Source organism: Amphibalanus amphitrite, unplaced genomic scaffold (genome assembly GCF_019059575.1).
Source record: "Amphibalanus amphitrite isolate SeventyFive unplaced genomic scaffold, NRLGWU_Aamphi_draft 000037F_arrow, whole genome shotgun sequence".
Taxonomy (NCBI): Eukaryota; Metazoa; Arthropoda; class Thecostraca; order Balanomorpha; family Balanidae; genus Amphibalanus; species Amphibalanus amphitrite.
This window is the reverse complement of record NW_024881533.1, coordinates 357599-370269: the sequence shown is the minus strand read 5'-3', so window position 1 is coordinate 370269 and position 12671 is coordinate 357599. Positions and strand designations below refer to the sequence as shown.

Here is a 12671-nt window from a genome sequence, read left to right as displayed (position 1 = left end):
TAGTGGTTAGCGTGCCCGCGCAGTATTCCAAAGGTCCCGAGTTCGAATCTATGCGGTGCGGAACTTTAATTGCAATTCCAAGCTGAATATACGCACATCCATAATAAATTATTATTCGTATAGCTAAACTGTCACCAAGCTATCCATATAAATTGACTTCACCCAAAATATCGGCAAGATTCTATTAAAATATAAATTCAAATATGGCGGCTTGGACTGCCGCGTGCGTTGCGTATATATCTTTCCCGAGCGAAAAAAACAAACATTCCAGTTTTTTGGCGCTTTTGTTTCAATTGTGGTGGTTCTGTTCGAAGGCCCATACAATTGGCATTTTCACGTGATGTGGGTTGGGAGGAAGTGAGTGGGTTGCATTTCGGTAAATGGTTGGTAAGCATAATCCTTTCCTTCCCATCCCGCAAATAATCTCACCGATAATCTGTGAGAAACGTCATTTACCAGTCCATTTCTCTCGGGATCTCCATCCTGACAGCGAGAGAAGCTCTCGTCAACACAGCAAACTGAGGCAATTGTGGCGCGGCACATGAGGATTGTATTGCATGTGTTAACTGGGAGAAGGAAGACGCCTACCCATCATTCAAGGTAAAGGTGTCAAAAAAAACCCTGTGTATAACAGCACGTGTCTGTGTGCATGCAGGCGCCTTGCAAGCTGATGTGGGTGTGAGGTGGATGTGAATCGGGGCATGCTGCATGCGAATTGCTAGGCAAGTTGCTTGCGGGCTTGGCTTGAGGAAAAATCGGGGCTGTGAACAGAGCTTTGAATCTTGATTATACACACAACTATAAACACGAAATGGGGCCAGGAATCTCACCGACAAATAGCAGAAAAACACCTACAACAAGACAGATCGCGGACAAAGGGAAAGGTAAGAGAGATGCAGAGAGGGCGGAGAAGGGAAAAATGGCCAGGGCAGAAGACAAAGAAAGACGAGTAGTAATAAGCTAGAAAATGGAAACAGAGAAAGCCATTGGAAAACTAGACAACAGTGTCTTTGAGGCTTTTGAACCAGCACACAGATCATCAGTTGACCTGAGTAAGGAGGCAATATGCAAGGGAGGGCCTGGGCACAAATGTGGTCTTCCAGTTGGCTACGAAGACGAGGGAGTGGAATGTGACCTTTGTCATCGTTGGTTCCACGCAGCATGTCAGGAGATACATACGGAAGCATACAAAGCACTCCAGGAACACCCTGACACACTGGCATGGATGTGCAAAGCCTGCAGAAACGAGTTAAAGAACAGGAAGTATCCACACTCAGAAACTGAGTACAGCAAGTTGGAAGCCAAGATCGATCAGTTGGCAGAGGCGCTAAAAGACCAAACGAGAATAATAAGGAAGTCAGCAATCGAAAATGAACAAGCCATTAGAGAAATAGGAGAGTTTCAAGGGCGCAATATTTCCACATTGCAAGAGCAGAATGAAGCAATGATACAGCGTGTAGAGGAAATGAAGAGCAGGGAAACGGAGAGAAAGACGGAGATCAGGAAGACGTATGCAGATGTCACAAAAGTGGTAGAAGAAATAAAAGAACAACAAGAAGTCATCAAGGGTAACTCTGAAGGTATCAAAAGAGTGATACAGAACAAAGAGTTAGAAGAAAGGGCGACAAATGTGCTGATACACAATCTCCCAGAGAGCAAAGCAGAGAAAGGAGAAGACAAAAAACAGGAAGACATAGTGAAGTTCAAAGAAATAGCAGATGCTCTGGGAGTGCGAGACTTTGAAATCCAGAAGATTGTCAGATTGAGGCAAAAACCTACAACGGAGAAAGGAGATGAAAGAAATGGAAATCAGAACCAGAAAACGAAACCAAGAATACTCCTGCTGAAGCTGGGATCTAAGGAGCACGTGGAGCTTTTGTACAAAAGGAGGTTTGATCTCAAGAGCAAAGGCATAGAAAATACCTACATTACAAGGGACCTACCTCCCGAAGAAAGGGAGAAGCAGAGAAGACTGAGAGAGGAGTGGCTCAAGAAAGGGCGAGAAACCCATGTCATTTCTCGGGGGAGGGTTGTCGAAAGGAAGGGAAACAAAGTAACACAGTAAGAAGGAAAGAAAGCAGGGATGGAAGGTACAGGAAACAAGCAACAAACAAGGGGTCTAAGACCGACAACCAAGAAAGTAGAAAGGTTTACAAATTGAATCTCATTAACATACAAGGATTAACAAAGCAAAAGCTGGCAGAACTAGAAGAATTGTTAGCCTACAGTTGTGACATCTTATGTATTACTGAGACCCACCAGAGATATGATAAACTTGAGATTGACAAGAACTTGATCAAGATAGAGAGCATGAGAAAACAAAAAGACAAGAAAGGAGGAGGACTCATGTTTTTGCATAAACAAAACAGTGGTGTTGCTTTAAGTAAAGCCCCTTCAGAGAACGAAGATGTTTTGGAAGTGAGGGGAAGTATATTGAACAAACAGGTAAGGATAATACTTGTTTACATGTCAGTTGAAACAAAACCAGAAGACAAAACACGAAACGAGAAAATCAAACAAGAGCTTGAAGAGAAGCTAGAAGAAAGTCCAGACATGGCAACAATGTTGTTGGGGGATTTTAATGGACATGTAGGGTTCCTAGGAAGCCAAAAAGAGAATAGGAACGGAAAATTTGTCATTGATGTGATAAACAAAAACAATAGATTTTACTGAATGGTGATGACATATGTGAAGGCTTGTATACATGGGGAAGTAAAGAGTACAGAAGTGTTATTGACTATGTGCTGGTCAACAGTAAGATGCATCAGTCTATCCTTAAGATGAAAATTGATGAAAGTCAAGAACTACTAGATCTATCAGATCACAACATGATCACAGTGTTTTTCAAAGATGAAAAGTCACTGAGTCTCAATAAAGCCAAATGGAAAGATGAATACTTCTTTAAGACAGACCAAGAATCATTGTCGGGCTTCGTGCAAGAGGTACTACATAGAATAGAAGCTGATAACATATGCCTAATGGAAGATCTCAATGTGATAATGAAGGATGTGGCAGAGAAATTGCTTACAAGAAGGTACAGAAGAAAAACTGACAGAAAGAATGAAAAAATCAAAGAAAAACCATGGATGACCGAAGAAATACGGAAACAAATCAAGCAAAGGAAAGCCTTCAACAGACTCAGGAGAAATGCAAAGTCAGAAGAAGAAAAGAGCAGATTATATGAAAAATATTATGAGCAGAAACGACTGACGAAGCTACTCATCAAGGAAGAAATAGCAAAGCATGAAAAAAAAGTGACTGACGAAATACGTTATGGTAGCTACAAAAGCAAGGCACTTTGGGAGAATATCAACAAACTCAAAGGAAAGCAAAAGGATAACAGTCCAGTTCGCCTATTCACAGAAGCTGGACAAATGCTACAAGGAGAAGAAGAAAAGGAAAACTTAGCAAGTGTCTGGAAGGAAATCTATCAAAGACATGAAAACAAGATAGAAGAAGTGTGGAACGATAGGGCGAAGCTAACCTATACTGCAGATCTGGAGAAAGAGAAACAGGACCAGATACAAATAAAAGGATATAGTTTCCCAATCACACTGAGAGAACATATGGATATGGCCATGAACAGTAGGAAGAGGATGAAGAAGATGGAAGATATACAAATAACTGAGGAAGAAGTCACCAAATGTATAGGCAGGCTTAAGAACAAGTCAGCGGCAGGACCAGATGAACTCAAGCCAGAATTATACAAAGCTTTGATAAAAAATGAAAAATGCTTGAAGATACTGACAGGCTGCTACCAAGAGGTCCTCGAGAGAAGTGACACACCATCAGAATGGAAGATATCAAGGACGAAAATGATACCAAAGACGTCTAAGCCAACTGCCAAAGATTTGAGACCAATTGCTTTAACGAATATGTCATATAAGATCTACATGTCAATTCTAAAACAGCGACTAGAAGATCATCTAGAAAGCACAGAGCAAAAGTTAGAGACACAAGCAGGGTTTACGAGAGGAGGAAGGATAGAGGACAACCTTTTCCTATTACAGTACTGTGTGGAAGAAAGCTTTAAAATGAAGGCACCTCTGATTGTTACTTCAATTGATTACAGCAAGGCGTTTGATTCCATCGATAGAGCTAGGATGGTAGAGGTGCTCATGAAATACAAGATTCACCCCAAAATGATTGATGCTGTGGCAGCCACATACCAAGGAGACAGAACCTGGATTGAACTAAATGAGAACATAAAGTTAGAGATATTAGTAACAAGTGGTATACGGCAAGGGTGTACAGGATCAACTGCTTTCTTCAAGCTCATGACTTATATCATCACAAAAGTAATGGAGGCAACAGAAGCAGGGTTCAGAAGCTGCAAATTTACGCTGCCAATCCTATTCTTTGCTGACGACGGGCTCCTACTGAACCATTCTATTGAAGAAACAGAGACTAGCATCAGAAGACTGACAGCAATTAGCAAGGAGTGTGGACTGGACATAAACAAGAATAAGAGCAACATTATCACATTCAATCTGAAAGAACAGCACAGAAGCATAGATGATATTGAAGTACCTAAAAGAAAACATAAAATACTTAGGTCTGAAAGTAACTAATACAAGGGATGTGTTCAGAGGGCAGAAAAGAATCATGATTGAAAAGGCACAAAAAATGGCAAACATGACCTATTCAGTAATTGCAAAATCATGCAACAAACTGCTGATTGGTAAGACCTACTGGAAATCCTTAGCCCTGCCATCAATACTGTATGGCTCCAGTGTCATGACAGTCACAGAGGAAGAGACCAAGAAGCTGCAAGTAATCGAAAATGGCGTCTACAGACAGATCTTGGGGGCTCCAAAGTATGCACCAAATGCTGCATTGAGAGGAGAAATTGGAGCATCTCTGATGACAACAAGGATTAAAACTGGAAGACTTCAGTACATGAGAAGCATATTGCAAGGAAAAAATCAACTACTCAAAGAGGTGTTAACAGAAATGATGGACGAGGGCAAGAACAAATGGATGAAGGTAACCTATTCCATTATTAAGGAAGTCGGACTCAAAGTAAAGGATTTGTACCAGATAAGCAAAAAAGACCTTAAAACACACATGCAAAAATGGGATGGAAAGAAATGGAAGGAGGAATTGTTAACTAAAACTACTCTGTCCCTGTATATTGTCTGGAAAAAGGAGATGAAGGAAGTAACGTTTATTGACAACCAGCAAGCATCAACAATATTTTTCCAGGCAAGAGCTAACTGTCTTCCTTTAAATGAGCGCAAGAGATACAAGAAAGAAGACACAAGATGTATGATGTGCAATGCAGAAAATGAAGACCTCGCCCACTTTATATTGAATTGCCCAGCTTACGAAGAAGAAAGAAAAGAATCAATGCATCTTCAGAAACCCTATGCAAAGGATATTTTAGGGATGTTTCTGTTTGAGGAGGAAGATATCGAAGAAAAGAAAGAAGTATTGCTTAAGCTGTGGAAGAAAAGAAGACTGCTGGAAATAAAACAAATTTCTCCATCCTGATTGACCTTCATCCTCCCAACACCCAATCCTGTCCCCTAGTGAGAATCCTAGCCACACAAACCAACCATAACAATGCAACCCATCGATCAAAGTAAAAGTTAAAGTTTAAGAACTCAAGGAGGTGCCGATACAAAGGCTAAACCTCCGATAACCATCGCATCGCATCGCATACAGATGGTGTTTGCGCAAAATTTCTAACGGAAAATCACCGACTATTTAGTGTCGACAGCTGCATATTAACTTTTTGAACACGCCTCCATCACTGCTTGTTTATAGGCTGTCTGTGGTATTGGGCTGTGTTGCTGTATATACCGTGTGTTGCTGGGTGATTGTGATAATATTTTGATGATTAACCTTTTTATTCAGCGGTAGAGAATTCTGAAAATCCCAGGGGGTGCTACAAACCCCTAATTATCCACCCCTGTTTTTTATTTTAAGTTCCATCCAGTACCAGTATGAGTGTTTATGACTTGGAAGGTAGGTGAAACATTTCATTATTGTAATTTTAATCTTTTGAGACCTGAATTTCAACATTCTCTTGAGAGCCTGAGAGCATTCATGCCAAGGTTTCTGAGTCTGTTTCATGATAAAGAGACAATATTTATAATGGAGTCAACTTTCGGGACGCAAACAACAGGTTTTGGTGGGGGGCTGCCACTCCCAGTGGTCACCGGTCACTAGTGGGGTGCCGCAGGGCTCTGTCCTTGGCCCACTGTTATTCCTGGTGTACATCAACGACATTCCAGATGTGGTGACCTCATCAATCAAGATATTCGCTGATGATACAAAAGTTTATCGCAGTGTATCTAAGCCATCCCAGATTCAGGACCTCCAACAGGATATCAACTCAGTAGTTGAATGGTCCGATAGATGGCAACTGCCATTCAACGAAGCAAAATGCAAGAGTTTGCACATCGGCCCAAGTAACCAGGAGCACCACTACACAATCAGAGGTAACCGTCTCGAATCTGCCAGTGAAGAGAAAGATCTGGGTGTCTTTATCGACTCATCCCTCAAGTTTAGAAAACAGGCAGCATCTGCAGCTTCCAAGGCCACCCAGGTCCTGGCCGTGATTCGGAGGTTGTTCGCTCACCTTGATGAACAGACTCTGACGCTGCTTTACAAGTCTCTTGTACGTCCACTCCTCGAGTATGGCAACGTTTCATGGGGACCGTTCAACAGACACGATCAGAGGCTGTTAGAACGCATCCAGAGACGAGCAACCAAGCTGGTGTCAGGTATCAGGAACCTGCCATATCCTCAGCGTCTCCAGAAACTCAAGTTACCTTCGCTCTACTACAGAAGACGGCGCGGAGACATGCTGACGATCTGCCAGCTGCTACACGCGGGAGTCGACCTGAACCCTGATGACTTTTTGGCGAGGAGCTCAATGACTACAACTCGAGGGCACGGCTGGAAGCTGGCGAAACCTCAAGCAGCGTCTCGTGTGCGGAGGAACGCACTCTGCGTACGAGCCATCAATGACTGGAACGCCCTTCCTCGTCATGTGGTCCTCGCTGAGACCCTAACCCAGTTCAAATCCCGACTCGACCAGCACTGGCAGACCATCCATTACTCAGTGCCAACCCAAGATTTAACCTAGTGTATCCAGAACCTACTCGACGAGATCGGGACCTTCAGGCGTAGTGCCTTTCTAAATCCCGATAAGTGTAGGTAAGGTAGGTAAGGTAAGGTAACTTGTGGGTCAAGTCAGCAGAACTTGATAAATGAGTATGACATCACCTCTACACCTGTCGCCTCCTGTATTGTAGTGATGGCAGGTTCAATGCTGAGTCTCAGAATAACAGCCAGCGAGCATATACTGTTGTTTTGTATTTCTATGCCCGATCGGCCCTAATGTGTAATGTCTTGCATTTCTAAATATTGAACTGTAATGAATGAGATGCTGTAATGAGGTAGGTACTGTAATGAAAAGACTGCCTCAGACTGCAAGGTTCTATTTAACCAAATATGACTGCATGTCTGCTACAGAATGAAACACTGACAAACACTGACACTGACATCAGTCATCAGGCACTGACAAAGTGAATGCACAAGAACGATAAGCAGGTAAATGCTCACTTATTGTTCAATGCAATGGTCACTTACGGATCACATGTTAGACCAGAGATGCGATGCCGAGGCCGTAGGCGGCACTTCTTGCAGGATTTTGGGGACGCTAAAACATTTTGTTAGGATCCTGAACCGTTAACATGGCTCGGTTTCGGTCCACAATTCTGGATTATCTGTTTTTGAAGTTATCTGTGTTTCGCCAAGCAGAATCCGACCTCTCCCATCACCATGAATGTCTGGCTATTCAATTGCCTGCCTGAACAGATTGATCTGTGTTCACAGCATCGACAAGAGCTCATGAGGCTGGCCAAGCAGATGGTGTACGCAGTACGCACCATCGGAGCGTGGCCTCGCGGAGGCCATGGAGACGCTGCAGGGTCGGTGGGGTGCCCTCTACCCGCGGTTCATCGCCTACCAGCAGGCGCTGTTTGATCGGCGGCAGGAGTGGGCCCTGTGCTTCAGGGCTGGCCTCCCGACACGGGGCCACAACACAAATAATACCGTGGAGGCTGCCATGAGGGTTCTCAAGGACAACGTCCTCCACCGGTAAATCTTAAGACATTCTAGCGCAAATTAAGTAAGGCATCTATCCACTATCAGTTATCACCTTCCCCTCTCTCGAAAATAGTTGATTCGGCTCAATGCTAGCGTATGAAACAAACTTAAACTTATCAATCATTTACCTACTTATCTCGTTTGCTGACTGCCCTGTCCCGTCTGTCGCCTTTACCTTGCTATCTGCCGATCGATTGCTAGTCTTCACCGGGGAAGGGGGGGGGGGGTGCATCACTTCTGTGTCATGAAGGGTATATGGATGTGCTATGCTGTACGTGCGTGCATGCGTTTGTGATTTGTTGTTTGGGGTTTTAGGGCGCGTCAACTGCGAGGTCATTTTGCGCTGTGTGTGTGTGTGTGTGTGTGTGTGTGTGTGTGTGTGTGTGTGTGTGTGTGTGCGTGTGCGCGTGTGCGCGTGTGCGCGTGCGCGCGTGCGCGTGTGCATGTGCGTGTGCGTGTGCGTGCGCGTGCGCGTGTGTGTGTGTGTAATGTATGCGTGAGGGGGAGGGGGTCGTACCAAGTCACAAGTCCTGCATGTGAATTGACGATACATAACCAAGTTTATTGAAAGTCTTTTTCACTCAAGTCATATTACTCAGTCATTTTTCAATAAACTTGAGTTATTTATCATCAATTCACACCCGTCATGGATTCTCTACCTCCTGTATGCACCGTCGAGGGTGGCAAAAAGTCCGTAACGGCGAGGGTGATTTTGTGTCTTTCCCAGGACTCGGCTCTAGGACGTCCTCCAGCTCCACGACGTAGTCAGCCTCAGACTGAGCGACTTCTACGAGCGAAAGCTCGTAAGCTTCGCCAGTGGACGGCGACCACCGGCTGCCCGTCAGGGAGGCTCCCGAAGCAGCGCTGTGAGCGTCCCACGGGACCGCATCACTCCCGACGGGGTGAGATATCGTCGTGGATGGACTACGTTATGGTCTCACATGTTCCGTCTCGCGCTGCTGCGGTCTCACGACAGCTTTACTGCTACTGCAAAAGTGGAATTGAATACCATCGCTTAACAGGTTATGAAAATGATGCTGTTTTGCCAGCTCTACACTCACACACACACAATTTTCTTATTCACTCGGACAAGTGACAGTTCACAGTCTCGGCGTTTTTTCTACCAGTAGGTACTTAAATCAACACCCTTACATTCTGCGCTAGTCATTCAAATCAAACAGAGTTTTCGCCACAAACAGCTCTGCCTCTGCCTAACGAAAGGACAATGACTGATTGGTGCGTATCGTCGTTTTGTATTCCTGCAGGAGAACCCGGGCATCTACAGCGTGCTGTCCACAGACGGCAGCACCCTGTACACCGTGGACAGCACCCTGGACATGTGCACCTGTCCGGGGTATGTCGGGGGCGGCAGGTGTAAGCACCTTGACGCCGTCAAGGCCCTCGACAGCGGCACGGCCGATGACTCTGCAACTGCAGACACTGCGAGCGTCGAGGACAGGAAGCTGATGTACTTCGTGGCGACAGGTGAGTCAATTGCCTGGCACAGCGAATCGTAATCTCAATAGATCGCATAAATTGATTTCTGTGTTCGTGAGGTCAGTTCGAGGTCTGGCAACTGGCCAGTTACGTGATCTCATCACTGTAAGCAAAAGAGTCATATTGAAACCCCGATTTCCGTCTTAACAGGGATATCATTGTCATCCATATAAACCCTAGATTACTAAAACACGAAATTGCAGGTCACCGATACGCTTCGAGGCTGGAGTATCGCTAAAATATGGCGTCATTTGTTAAGTTAAAAGTGTCGTCACCCACCTATCGCGAAAGGCATCTCCAGTGTATTTAAAAAAATTGATAACATATCCCAATCGAATGACATACAATGTGACCTTTCAGTCTCCCTAGCCTGACCTGGCACAACATGACTCGATAAAAATAATAAACACCATGTTATTTTACCATGTACATCTTGTCAAACCAACACACGGTGACGCAGGTACTATTTTTTTTTTTTTTATCAAATCAGGGCACGGTCAAAAATGAACCATTTCGATAAACTATTGTTTCTTGCAATGTCTACATTAACAAGCTACAACCACTGGTTTTGTTTCAGGTCGACAAGATATGTCTCCCGACTGGTTTGCGGACCTGAGGACTCCCGGTCCGGAACCAGCGCTGCGCCCAACCACCGTCGCAGAAGACGCTGCCCCGTCCCCAGAGCCCGCCGATGGTGGAGGAGCATCAGACAGCGGCGACGATTTCACCAGTCGCCCGCTAGTGGCACTGGCCAGCTCGTCTAGAGTAACGGCTCCCGACCCACTTGAAGAGGTGCGCCAGTCACTGGCAGCCTTCTCCGAGGCGGTCTCTGCAGCGGTCCTGGAGGACACCGCTGCGCACCCGGACCAGGGACCGTCTTGGCAGAAACAGGCTGCGGAGTCGGAGTCGGAGTCGGAGTCGGTCGGAGTCGACAGTTGTGACTGGAGTCGGAGTCGGAGTCGGAGTCGATTTTAGAAACCCGAGCCGGAGTCGGAGTCGGAGTCACCGAAAATCTGTCGACTCCGCAGCGCTGCTAGGTCTGCGGAGTCGGAGTCGGGAGTTGGAGTCGGTTGGACTCGACAATTCTGCCCGGAGTCGGAGTCGGAGTCGGAGCTGGTTTTTGAAAGCCGGAGTCGGAGTCGGAGTCGGAGTCGCCGAAAATCCATCGACTCCGCAGCCCTGGGCAGAAGGCATTGAACGCTTTCGTCGCCGACTGGAGGAAAGGCGCGACGCCCACAGCTCGGCAGAGCCAGCTGTACGCCCAACGCCACCTGGGAAAGGCGCGCTACGCCACCACCATCCCGGTGCTGCGTCCGGAGCGTCGGACCAGCTGTCCCCTCCGAGGCCGCGCCCGAGTCAGCGCTGGGCGACCTCCCAAGGCAGACCGCGCTGACCACCCCTACCAGCGAGCGGAGGGCCAGCGGCGAGCTGCAGCGCCACACAGCCTGCAGACTCGGATCGAGACCAACCGCGGTCCGGGTCACTAGTTCTGCCACTAGTAGACTCTCACTGGGCGCGAGGAGCGTGACGTCAAGGCCATAAGCATACAGGTTAGTCGAGGTTGGCGTCACCATTGCGACACTAGATTTTGGAATATACTATTTTCTTTCTTGGTCCTAAACCAGAAAGTACATCAAAGTTCGTTTTTGAAATGTTTTAGTAGCTGTTACCCGTTAAAAATAACGTGAAAATACGAAATGTTTGTGTTTTATATCATACTTATGCATCACCCACCCCATAAAGTCATCAATAGCATGATTTATTGTGACCTGAATAAAACACCAGTTTTCCCATAGCATCCCATGCTAGAGCCGGCTCCGCGTCGCAATGCTGACGTCACAGCAGACGATGCCACTGAACTTTCGTGCGTGCGACTTGTCTGTCGGAGCAGCATGTGCGACAATGTGGTCTGGCTGGGGTGACTTCCCACCAGGTGCAGCGGCTCGTGCCCTGGCCGCCGGCTAGTGAACAGAGACCCCTGTGCGGTTCCCACGATATAGCGCTTGGTTTCGTAGGTGGGGCTTGTAGGCTAATGATGGGCACGACCGGGTGCTGTATGCTATATGTGGTGACAGCGGCGTTCCTGAGCGTAGGGTGTGTCTCTTGCTCTGAAGTCCAGAAGTCCTTATCGTTCTTGTGCATTCACTTTGTCGGTGCCTGATGTCAGTGTCAGTGTTTGTCAGTGTTTCATTCTGTAGCAGACATGCAGTCATATTTGGTTAAATAGAACCTTGCAGTCTGAGGCAGTCTTTTCATTACAGTACCTCATTACAGCGTCTCATTCATTACAGTTCAATATTTAGAAATGCAAGACATTACACATTAGGGCTGATCGGGCATAGAAATACAAAACAACAGTATACGCTCGCTGGCTATTATTCTGAGACTCAGCATTGAACCTGCCATCACTACAATACAGGATGCGACAGGTGTAGAGGTGATGTCATACTCATTTATCAAGTTCTGCTGACTTGACCCACAAGTTGACTCCAATATAAATATTGTCTCTTTATCATGAAACAGACTCAGAAACCTTGGCATGGATGCTCTCAGGCTCTCAAGAGAATGTTGAAATTCAGGTCTCAAAAGATTAAAATTACAATAATGAAATGTTTCACCCAGACATGTGCACGGATCCCAGACAACCAATCACGGAAATCGAGATGGCCATTAGATTGACGGTCTTCAAGCATGAAATTATGGTGGAAAACATGGCTCATAGAAGCCTCTCAATGAACCAACTATTTTGCATTCCTTCAGGGTTAACAGTTCTGAGAAAATCCCTCAAGATCCATTTCGGATCCATGATTCGTGGCCATGGATCCGAGATGGATCTTGAGGGAATTTCTCAAAACTGTGAACTCTGAGGGAATGCAAAATAGTTGGTTCGTTGAGAGGCATCTATTAGCCATGTTTTCCACCATAATTCCATGCTTAAAGTCCACTAATCTAGTGGCCATCTTGATTTTCGCGTCTGGTCGTCTGGGATCCGTGCCCATGTCTGGTTTCACCTACCTTCCAAGCCATAAACACTCATACTGGTACTGGATGGA

General features: G+C 45.8%; 1 long non-coding RNA gene across 3 annotated transcripts; it reads left to right on the top strand.

Annotated features, from left to right (window-relative positions):
* The first annotated feature begins 59 nt into the window (after nucleotides 1-59).
* Nucleotides 60-11860, top strand: LOC122372575. Of its 3 annotated transcripts, none has more exons than XR_006254892.1 (6): nucleotides 354-600; nucleotides 7486-7563; nucleotides 7849-8112; nucleotides 8849-9023; nucleotides 9387-9606; nucleotides 10196-11860. It is a non-coding gene; the product is annotated as an uncharacterized LOC122372575 (long non-coding RNA). The 3 variants fall into 3 exon arrangements; XR_006254894.1 differs by having other exon boundaries at nucleotides 362-387; XR_006254893.1 differs by lacking the exon at nucleotides 7486-7563 and having other exon boundaries at nucleotides 60-600.
* The last annotated feature ends 811 nt before the right edge of the window (nucleotides 11861-12671 follow it).